Source organism: Manis javanica, chromosome 5 (assembly GCF_040802235.1).
Source record: "Manis javanica isolate MJ-LG chromosome 5, MJ_LKY, whole genome shotgun sequence".
NCBI lineage: Eukaryota > Metazoa > Chordata > Mammalia > Pholidota > Manidae > Manis > Manis javanica.
Window position 1 is genome coordinate 68,800,016 of NC_133160.1, and position 12,473 is coordinate 68,812,488.

A 12,473-nucleotide genomic window follows, 5' to 3' on the forward strand; every position below is an offset into this window, starting at 1 on the left:
TTCCTACTTTCCTATACAAAAAATACATGTGTATATATATATATATAAAATAATACCGGAGGCGGAGCCAACATGGTGGCATGAGTGGACAGTGGGAATCTCCTCTCAAAAACATATATATTTTTGAAAATACAACAAATACAACTAATCCTAAAAGAGAGACCAGAAGACACAGGACAACAGCCAGACTACATCCACTCGTGCGAGAGCCCAGTGCTTGGTGAAAGGGGTAAGATACAAGCCCCGGCCCGGCGGGACACAAGCACACCTCCCCTCAGCTCCCGGCGGGAGGGAGAGGGAGCCTAGGATTGCTAAACACGCAGCCCCAGCCACCCGCACCAGAGCGCAGACACAGTGCATGCGTGGAGGGCTGGAAACTAGGGAAACAGGGCAGCAAGACCTCTGAGCGGGTTCTGAAGCTGATGCCCCTGTGACAAAGAAAAGCAAGTGCTTTTTGAAAGTCTTAAAGGGACAGGGACATAACAGCTGGACGGAAACAACAAAGGTCACAGTCCAGTGGCTGGAAATTACAGGGAAAACTGGGCGCACTAACCCCCTGGGCAACAGCTCTGAGACCCCTCAAGGAGGTAAACAGCTAAACAACCCCACCCCCACCCCGGTCCATTACCCCTCCAGGCGCTGCAAAAGCAGAGAAGCAGCCTAAGGCAGGCCCCGCCCCCTTAGAAAGGGAGTTTTCTCCATATCAGCCAGGCAAGACACAGACCCAGTCTACACGCAATTACCCAACACAAGCCACTAGGGGTCGCAGTTGTCCCAGTAAAGAAAGGCCAGTAGCAAGTGAAAAGTTTGGCCCTCCCAGCTGACAGTCAATAGCACCTGTCAACATGAAAAGGCAAAAAAATATGATCCAGACAACACTAACCCAGACAGCTTCGGCATCTACTACATCCTCCCCTGAGAAGGAACCTGGGGAGATAGATGTAGCCAGTCTTCCTGAAAAAGAATTCAAAACAAAAGTCATAACCATGCTGATGGACTTGCAGAGAAATATGCAAGAACTAAGGGAGGAGAATACATAAATAAAACAAGCTCTGGAAGGACTTCAAAACAGAATGGACGAGATGCAAGAGACCATTAATGGACTAGAAAACAGAGAACAGGAATGCAGAGAAGCTGATGCAGAGAGAGATAAAAGGATCTCCAGGAATGAAAGAATGTTAAGAGAGCAGAGTGACCAATCAAAATGGAACAATATCCGCATTATAGGGGTACCAGAAGAAGAAGAGAGAGAAAAGGGGATAGAAAATGTCTTTGAAGAAATAATTGCCAAAAACTTCACCAAACTAGGGAAAGAAATGGCTTCTCAGACCACAGAGGTACACAGAACTCCCATGACAAGGGATCTAAGGAGTGCAACACCAAGACACATAATAATCAAAATGACAAAGATCAAAGACAAGGACAAAGTATTAAAGGCAGCCAGAGAGAAAAAAAAGGTTACCTACAAAGGAAAACCCATCAGGCTTATCATCAGACTTCTCAACAGAAACCCTACAGGCCAGAAGATAATGGCGTGATATACTTAATGCAATGAAACAGAAGGGCCTTGAACCAAGACTACTGTATCCAGCACGAATATCATTTAAATATGAAGGAGGGATTAAACAATTCCCAGACAAGCAAAAGTTGAGGGAATTTGCCTCCCACAAACCACCTCTACAGGGCATCCTACAGGGACTGCTCTAGATGGAAGCACTCCTAAAAAGAGCACAGAACAGAACACCCCACATATGAAGAAGGGAGGAGGAGGAATAAGAAGGGAGAGAAATAAAGAATCATCAGACCGCGTTTATAATAGCTCAACAAGCGAGTTAAGTTAGACAGTAAGATAGTAAAGAAGCTAACCCTGAACCTTTGGTAACCACAAACTTAAAGCCTGCAATGGCAATAAGTTCATACCTCTCAATAATCACCCTAAATGTAAATGGACTGAATGCACCAATCAAAAGACACAGAGTAATAGAATGGATAAAAAAGCAAGATCCATCCATATGCTGCTTACAAGAGACCTACCTCAAACCCAAAAACATGCACAGACTTAAAGTCAAGGGATGGAAAAAGATATTTCATGCAAACAACAGAGAGAAGAAAGCAGGTGTTGCAATTCTGGAATTAGACAAAACAGACTTCAAAATAAAGAAAGTAACAAAAGACAAAGAAGGACATTACATAATGATAAAAGGCTCAGTCCAACAAGAGGATATAACCATTATAAATATATATGCACCCAATACAGGAGCACCAACATACCTGAAACAAATACTAACAGAACTAAAGGAGGAAATAGACTGCAATGCATTCATTCTAGGAGACTTCAACACACCACTCACTCCAAAGGATAGACCAACCAGAGAGAAAATAAGTAAGGACACAGTCACTGAACAACACACTAGAACAGATGGACCTAATAGACATCTATAGAACTCTACATCCAAAAGCAACAGGATACACATTCTTCTCAAGTGCACATGGAACATTCTCCAGAATAGACCACATACTAGGCCACAAAAAGAGCATCAGTAAATTCTGAAAGACTGAAATCCTACCAACCAACTTCTCAGACCACAAGGGCATAAAACTAGAAATAAACTGTACAAAGAAAGCAAAAAAGGCTCACAAACACATGGAGGCTGAACAACACGCTCCTAAATAATCAGTGGATCAATGACCAAATCAAAATGGAGATCCAGCAATATATAGAAACAAACGACAACAACAACACTAAGCCCCAACTACTGTGGGACACAGCAAAAGCAGTCTTAAGAGGAAAGTATATAGCAATCCAGGCATATTTGAAAAAAGGAAGAACAATCCCAAATAAATGGTCTAATGTCACATTTATCAAAATTGGAAAAAGAACAAATGAGGACTAAGGTCAACAGAAGGAGGGACATAATAAAGATCAGAGAAGAAATAAATAAAATTGAGAATAAAACAATAGCAAAAATCAATGAAACCAAGAGTTGGTTCTTTGAGAAAATAAACAAAATAGATAAGCCTCTAGCCAGACTTATTAAGAGGAAAAGAGAGTCAACACAAATCAACAGTATCAGAAACGAGAAAGGAAAAATCACAACGGAACCCACAGAAATATAAAGAATTATTAGTGAGTACTATGAAAACCTATATGCTAACAAGCTTGGAAACCTAGGAGAAATGGACAACTTCCTAGAAAAATACAACCTTCCAAGACTGACGCAGAAAGAAACAGAAAATCTAAACAGACCAATTACCAGCAAAGAAATTGAAGTGGTAATCAAAAAACTACCAAAGAACAAAACCCCTGGACCAGATGGATTCACCTCAGAATTTTATCAGACATACAGGGAAGATGTTAACACCCATTCTCCTTAAAGTTTTCCAAAAAATAGAAGAGGAGGGAATACTCCCAAACTCATTCTATGAAGCCAACATCACCCTAATACCAAAACGAGGCAAAGACCCCACCAAAAAAGAAAACTACAGACCAATATCCCTGATGAACGTAGATGCAAAAATACTCTACAAAATATTAGCAAACCGAATTCAAAACTACATCAGAAGTATCGTACACCATGACCAAGTGGGATTCATCCCAGGGATGCAAGGATGGTACAACATTCAAAAGTCCAACAACATTATCCACCACATCAACAAAAAGAAAGACAAAAACCACATGATCATCTCCATAGATGCTGAAAAAGCATTTGACAAAGTTCAACATCCATTCATGATAAAAACTCTCAACAAAATGGGAATAGAGGGCAAGTACCTCAACATAATAAAGGCCATCTATGATACCCACAGCCAACATTACATTGAACGGCGAGAAGCTGAAAGCTTTTCCTCTGAGATTGGGAACTAGACAGGGATGCCCACTCTCCCCACTGTTATTTAACATACTACTGGAGGTCCTAGCCATGGCAATTAGACAAAACAAAGAAATACAAGGAATCCAGATTGGTAAAGAAGAAGTTAAACTGTCACTATTTGCAGATGACATGATACTATACATAAAAAACCTTAAAGACTCCACCCCAAAACTACTAGGACTGATATCGGAATACAGCAAAGTTGCAGGATACAAAATCAACACACAGAAATCTGTGGCTTTCCTATACACTAATAATGAGCCAACAGAAAGAGAAATCAGGAAAACAACTCCATTCACAATTGCATCAAAAAAAAAAAAATACCTAGGAATAAACCTAACCAAAGAAGTGAAAGACTTATACTCTGAAAACTATAAGTCACTCTTAAGAGAAATTAAAGGGGACACTAACAAATGGAAACTCATCCCATGCTCGTGGCTAGGAAGAATTAATATCGTCAAAATGGCCAACCTGCCAAAAGCAATATACAGATTTGATGCAATCCCTATGAAACTACCAGTAACATTCTTCAATGAACTGGTACAAATAATTCAAAAATTTATATGGAAACACTAAAGACCCCGAATAGCCAAAGCAATCCTGAGAAAGAAGAATAAAGTAGGGGGGATCTCACTCCCTAACTTCAAGCTCAACTATAAAGCCATAGTAATCAAGACAATTTGGTACTGGCACAAGAACACAGCCACAGAGCAATGGAACAGACTAGAGAATCCATACATTAACCCAGACATATATGGTCAATTAATATTTGATAAAGGAGCCAGGGACATACAATAGCGAAATGACAGTCTCTTCAACAGATGGTGGGTGCTGGCAAAACTGGACAGCTACATGTAGGAGAATGAAACTGGACCATTGCCTAACCCCATATACAAAAGTAAACTCAAAATGGATCAAAGACCTGAATCTAAGTCATGAAACCATTAAACTCTTGGGAAAAAAATAGGCAAAAACCTCTTAGACTTAAACATGAGTGACCTCTTCTTGAACATATCTCCCTGGGCAAGGAAAACAAAAGCAAAAATGAACAAGTGGGACTATATTAAGCGGAAAAGCCTCTGTAGAGCAAAAGACACCATCAATAGAACAAAAAGGAACCCTACAGTATGGGAGAATATATTTGAAAATAACAGATCCGATAAAGGCTTGACGTCCAGAATATATAAAGAGCTCACACGCCTCAACAAACAAAAAATGAATAACCCAATTAAAAAATGGGCAGAGGAACTGAACAGACAGTTCTCCAAAAAAGAAATACAGATGGCCAAAAGGCACATGAAAAGATGCTCCACATCGCTAATTATCAGAGAAATGCAAATTAAAACTACAATGAGGTATCACCTCACACCAGTAAGGATAGCTGCCATCCAAAAGACAAATAACAACAAATGTTGGCAAAGCTGTGGAGAAAGGGGAACCCTCCTACACTGCTGGTGGGAATGTAAATTAGTTCAACCATTGTGGAAAGCAGTATGGAGGTACATCAAAATGCTCAAAGCAGACTTACTATTTGACACAGGAATTCCACTCCTAGGAATTTACACTAAGAATGCAGCAATCAAGTTTGAGAAAAACAGATGCACCCCTATGTTTATCACAGCACTATTTACAATAGCCAAGAATTGGAAGCAACCTAAATGTCCATCGATAGATGAATGGATAAAGAAGATGTGGTACATATGCACAATGGAATATTACTCAGCCATAAGAAAAGGGCAAATCCAACCATTTGCAGCAATATAGATGGAGCTGGAGGGTATTATACTCAGCGAAATAAGCAAGCAGAGAAAGAGAAATACCAAATGATTTCACTCATCTGAGTAGTATAAGAACAAAGGAAAAACTGAAGGAACAAAACAGCAGCAGAATCACAGAACTCAAGAATGGACTAACAGGTACCAAAGGGAAAGGGACTGGGGAGAATGGGTGGGTAGGGAGGGACAAGGGGGGCGAAGAAGAAGGGGGGTATTAAGATTAGCATGCATGTGGGGGAGGGAGAAAGGGGAGGGCTGTACAACACAGAGAAGACAAGTAGTGACTCTACAACATTTTGCTACGCTGATGGACAGTGACTGTAAAGGAGCTTATAGGGGGGACCTGGTATAGGGGAGAGCCTAGTAAACATAATATTCATCATGTAAGTGTAGATTAATGATAACAAAAAAAAAAAAAGCAGTTCCTGTGTGGTGACCTCCAATGAGTTCTACACAATGGTATAATGGGCATATAAAAGGGTAGGCAAAGGATTTGTTTGTGCTTATACAGGGGATCAAAGCCTAATTTGGCTACCCCCAAAAATGAACTAAGATACGGTATGAAAAATAACTTCCAACATCAGCACTCTCTGGAAGACTCATGCCAGAAGATGATCATCAAAAATCCCCAACAAAGATTCATGCGCTGCTAAAGGTGTAGATGCACTCATCCCACCAGTTCCTGGACTTGCCATGGGAATGAAGAAGGAGATATCTAAGCTGGCCTGTGCATACAGTAAAACAACAAATTTGACTGGATCTATACTGTTGGAACTCAACCAAGAATTAGGAGAAGTGCAAATTGTAGCGCTCCAAAATCTTACAACTACAGACTATTTACTGTTAAAAGAACATATGGGATGTGAACAGTCCCCAGGAATGGGTTGTTTTAAATTGTCTGATTTCTCAGAGACTGTTCAAGTTCAGTTGGACAATATCCACCATATCATAGATAAGTTTTCACAAATGCCTAAGGTGCCTAACTGGTTTTCTTGGTTTCACTGGAGATGGCTGGTAATTATAGGTATGCTTTGGTTATGTAACTGTATTCCTATTATGTTAATGTGTGTGTGCAATTTAATTAGTAGTTTAAAACCTATACATGCTGAAGTTACTCTACAAGAAGATGTGTCAAAGAAATAATCAATCTTCCCATGTTATCTTCCATCTGCTACTCCTACAGCTTTTCTTCTTCCTTCCTAATTACAACCCCTAAATAGAATTCGTGCCTCATATCGAATTTACCATGTATCACAATTCTTCCAAGTGGTAAAGATACCTCAAGACAAATGCTGGGCATAGAAGCCACAGGGCATAAATATGCAAAGAAGTAAAAAACTAACCTTTTCAAACAATAAGGCTTCTCTCTCACTTACCAACTTTACATTTCCCTGTATGGCCCCGGAAGATGACTGGTTAGCCAGAGACAGGTAAGATTCCTCAAGGGAGGAACAACCTCAGATAGGCACAGTCGCAGGGAGCCCATCAGCTGAGAAATTGGGGATCAACAGAGGTGAAGCTTAGGACCTCCCCCTCCCATTCTGAGAGAAATCTGCTGCATCCGTGGATGTCTTATTGCCCTTGTCTAGCTTGGATTAACACATAGTCTACAGGCACACACCTGATCATCTACATTTGCTCTCCTACAACACTAAACTATGTTTTCTACCTTTATCTTGCATCTACCTAACACTTCAGCATTTTATTTAAAAAAATAATAATGAGAGAACTGTGGTATCCATATATAAATCAAGTATAAAAATCAAATGAATATTCATATTTGAACTGACTGTTTATAGTTCATAATGCATGATCAAAACTGAAAGTTTCTGTGATGACTGCCCTTGTACTATTCACCATGTAACTTATTCACTATGTAAGAATTTGTTCTCCATGTAAGAACTTGTTCATTATGCTTCAGAAGATTGGAGACTGACGAAAATTAGGCCTGGGGTGGATTAATGATTATACATTGAACACTGAGTCCCCTATACAGAATTTTATTGTTGTTAACGACCATTTGATCAATAAATAGGAGAGATGCCCTCACAAAAAAAAAAAAAAAAAAAGTACACACTTCCAATTATAAAATAAATAAGTAACCGGGATGAAATGTATAGCATAAGGAATATAGTCAAAATATTGTAACAACTTGGTATGGTGATAGCTGGTACCTAGAATTATCATGTATATAAATGTTGAATCACTGTGTTGTACACCTGAAACTAATGTAATACTGTGTGTCATCTACCCTTCAATAAAAAATAATTATCTAAAAAAAAAAACCACAAATTAAAAAAAATAATAATAATAATACCCTCAAGATCTAATGATGTGATTACAACTCTGCCCCTATCTTAATAGATGATCATGCTTTATCTTATTTTGGTTCTTCTTGTTTCCTGTAGACTTTCTGCATCCTTTTTGGTTTTAACTTAGTTATCTTTATATGTCTGGGCCTAACATGGAGTCAAAAAAGATGTTTGATATTTCTGGTAACAAATTAGATGATGGACGTCCATACTTGTGGGCATTATATGTACAATGAAAGTAAACAATATTGAGAATTTCTTTCAAAAACACAAGTATTAGCAGTGCTAATGAGTTTTTAGAGATTGCAAAATATCTTGCTTACACACACTGGGGTAACGCTTACTTCATTAATATTTCAGAAGTTCTACTAACGATAGAAGCACTTGGACCACTGACTGAGAATACTGAGCTACAAGAATGCTAAGAGGGCTCAGTCATTGAGAACCTAATAAAGACAACAAGGTGATTGGTTGAGAATGGCTAAAGTGCCATTTCAGAATGAGACAAACCTTTATGAAAGACTATTCAACAATCAGTCTGCTCCAGCAGTATAGAAGTTACATACAGTCTTTGTTTTGTGTATTTGAAAGCGTCAGAGACATTTAATTTCTTATGTTCAGAACTGGCAGATTATGAAACACAACACTGAGGAATTTCTTTGACTTTTTACAACAAACATGCTCATTTGGGAGGGGTTGAAAGGAAGGCACCACAATCTCAAGGAAGATTTGTCAAGTAAGGAAGGCAGTTCCAAGACTCTAAGTTGCTACTCCAAGGGACCCATGTCACCTTCTCCTTCACCCCAGTGTATGTCCCTCATGTGAATGTTATGGTGGCAGAAAAGTAGTTAAGGACCCCTGACCTTCAGTCTCCAACTTGGTAAAGGTAATCCTACAGAGAATTTAAACAATGTCCAAGAAAGCAGAATTCCCTGAGAAACAGAAAACACAGATAATTAGATAAATAATTATTACTCAAAACTCACTACAGGGAGAGAATTATGCTATGATCTAAAGCCAGTGATGTCAGGCTGCTGCACGTGCTCCCCGTTCAGGCCAACCCTGCCTCGGCCTGCAAGGCCACTGCATCAGGAGCACAGCTGACAAAATCACAGCCTTTCTACTCCGCTTGGCATTAGCGACCAGCTCCACGGGTTTTCCTGAAAGAGTGAATTACTTCTTATTTATCTACACAAAATGCTTTTTTATACAGATCTTGGCACATATTTCAACATCAAATGATGCATTATCCTTGAGAAAGCACTATCTGAGAGGATAAAATACAAAATTTTCTGGCAAGACAAAAAAAATCTATTTATGCTTTTCTATCCTTTCAAGCAATAAGAAAGTCATCAAAATGTTTTTTCCATGAAGTAGAGAATTATATAAATAAATCAGAAACCTGAACAAAAGTTAGCTGTTTTTGTTCACTAATCATGCCTGAAAACTAGGGGTTTATTTTTCATTTATTTTGTGTTTTCCTCTTGTATGTCATAAGAGTGATCATCAAAGTAATAAATGACACCAGAATCCTGAAATATAAGATATAAACCTGGCTAACGGTTTGTACAAATCTTTATACATTTAAACGTGATTAAATCCATTTTAGTATACTACACATATGAACCTTCATCTTCCTTCCCAAGTGTCTTAGTTTCTTTTTGAATATGTTTTATTCTCCACTGCAAAGTTTAAGTATCCAGTGTTTATTCCCACTTTCTTTAAAAAAAAATTAGTCTTGGCATAACGCAAACATACTTTCAATGTTTGTTTCCTCCTCATTCTTAAAATAAAGGTTCAAAAACAATTCCAAAGAGCCTGTGAGCTCTCAGTTTTCATGAACACCCAAGACACTCTTTTAAAGTGATCATCCAATAGCAGATACTATTTGTACCACCAGGCCCAGTTTACGCACTGCACACCTCCCCGGATCAGACCCTTCTCAACTGTCCCATGTTCCCCACCTCCCGCCCCCACGTGCCCGGCTCCCCCTTGAGTTGAAAGCCCAGACACCTCGCCTCAGCATCACCTCATTCCCAGCAGCACTGCTTCCTCCACACCTGGACAGTCAGAGCCAAATGACCCCAGCACTAAGCCCTACCCTATGGGGTGCATGGAGACTCCGGCTGAGTTGGGGCTGCGCAAGGAGCAGGAGAGCAGATCCTGGAAGTGCAAGGAATTCAAAAGAAAGAAGAAAAGAGAGGGAGAGGGGGAAAGAAGAGCAGTTAGTGAACAAATTCTCAGCTTTACCTTCTCTTGCAGCTCTTTCAGCACACAGTGTCCCGTACTGTTTCCCCAGAGACACCCTGTTCATGCAGTCTTTTCTTGTTAAGCTCTGGCCAGCTCAGCAATGTAACATTTGTATTTACTTTCCCTCTTTCTCGGACTCTTCTCTATTTTTCCCTCCTCCTTGCTTCCCTCGAACTTGTGTTCCTCCAAGAAAATATTAGTAGGTAAACTTCACCACAGGCTGTTTTCTCAAGAACTGGGGTTTAGATTGCCCTTTTTACTATATTATATTTGTTATGTTTTAAAGTTTCTATCTTCCACAGCACCTGGTGTCATACAAAGTGTCTAGCAGTTGCTAAATAAATACTTATATTTCTGCTGGAAGATCTGCTAGTTTAAAAAAAACAGTAAGTTATGTTTCTGAACACCTCAAAACAAAGGCTATCTTCTATAATTTATCTATATAAAAACTATGAGTATTTGCATTAAAGCATTATTTATCAGACAGTCCCTATCAGGTAGATAACATTTAAAAGATATCTTCAACTTATTTTTAGAATGAGAGAAGTGATATTTGCACTTTCATAACCTCCATTCTTTAATCTTGGTTGTCACTAAATTTTCTATTCTGCTTCCCCCAAACTATGAAAATGTTGAACTAGAATTAAATAATTACAAGGTATTTGTGAATCTACATAAAGTAAGCTTTTATAATTCTTTTAATGGGACTCCATCATCAACATCTGTCTTCAAATCTGCCAAAATACAAATTCCTTCACCCATGCTACTTCTCATTCCCTGGATTTGACTTAAGCCAGTTCTCAAAAAAACAAAAAACAAAACCTACTGAAAACATTCTTTTTAGTTAGGTATTCAAATATTTATATTTAAACATCTCTTTAATCCTGGTTTCTACTTTCTTTTTCAGAGATAGAAGCTAAGATTCAGAGATTGCTCAAGACCACACAGCACAGAGTGACAGTATTATAACATAAGGAGTTTAACTGCCTTTTTATCAGGCTCTATGAGATCCTATTTAGATAGTTGGTGGCTCTTTACCAGAAGTAAAACTTCTGCAAGTGTAGCTCTGGCTAACCACTTCCTCTCTCCCCAAAGAGTAGTTTTGCTTAATAGAGTTAAGACACTTTTCAGACCCTTGGATTTTTAAGACATCATGGAACCATCCAAAATATGAGGAAGAAGCAGGAATCAAGAGTTATCTGTTGGGCAATTGCAGTGGGTCCCCTGGGAGCTTTTCCATAGTACTAACACCCATAATGGACAGTCCAAATAGAGTATCTGCATACATACGTGATGTAAGCACAACTAGTAAATTGAGACAGCACATTATAGAATTAACATTAATAACACCACATGCAAATTCACTAAAACCTTGGATGGAAAGTCAGTTTCACGTAGCCCCACACTGATGTCATATCAGTCGTAAAGCCAGTGCATTTGTGTTGGCTGAGGATTTTCTGCTGTCTCACTCCCTTCACATATGAAAAAGACTGGAGAGTACACTTCAAGGGCATGATGACTGGAAATTAGGGGTAAAAAAATATTACTACAGAAGACTTAAATGCCAGAAGCCAACTTAATCATTTAAATCAATTCAGTACAATGTAAAGAGTCATTGAAAATACTTTTGGAACAAGAGAAAGATAATCTTGCAGCTTCCCTAAGGAAAAGAGTCTGATGTTGTGTGTATTAGGAAGTGAACAGGAGTGAGATGATTCTGGATTCATCCATACAACATGTACTAGGAGCATGGAACAGATGCAAGAAACAGTGAAGCATGGAAGCGCTATGACTTGGTTCCTATTTTCCCACTCTCTCCCTAAGGCCCCAGAGACCCCCAGCTCCCACCTTTGTCCGTCCACCCAAACCAAGGTGAGAGGAAGAAGCCTTGTGGATTGCTGGCAATAGTCCTCACTACTCCCAAGGTAAGAGTCACATCTTTAGCCCTTTATGTGGGTTCTACTCAACCCAGTTTAAGACACAGTTGCTGTAGGCAAGATAACACTTTCTGGTTATTTTTTAAATGGAAAAACTAGCGGTAAATTCTAAATTTTAGAATTCTAAATTTGAGGCCTAATACTAAGGTTCTCATACTCCAAAAACGTTCTAGCTAGTCTCTAACTTAATAGTGACGTGAAAGATATTTGTACTATATTTGGCTATGAGGGTTGTTTATTTGGAGTGGGGGCTATGTGCACAGGCAGACTGTATCACTGACTTTACCATGGGTGAAATGCAGTCTGTTCCTGCCTGTTTCCCATACC

At 39.1% G+C, this 12,473-nt stretch overlaps 1 long non-coding RNA gene across 4 annotated transcripts in view; it reads right to left on the reverse strand.

Moving 5' to 3' along the window:
• The window catches only part of LOC118968245 (uncharacterized), a 94,026-nt gene extending 83,455 nt beyond the window's left edge, over positions 1-10,571 (reverse strand). For 2 of the 4 annotated variants that reach the window (XR_005055802.2, XR_005055803.2), the window contains exon 1: positions 10,210-10,571. This is a non-coding gene — a long non-coding RNA (uncharacterized lncRNA). Of the gene's footprint in view, positions 1-883; positions 957-8,822; positions 8,892-10,209 lie in introns of those variants that run through there. The other 2 variants (XR_012131581.1, XR_012131583.1) reach the window with 2 other exon arrangements.
• Between the last annotated feature and the right edge of the window lie 1,902 nt (positions 10,572-12,473).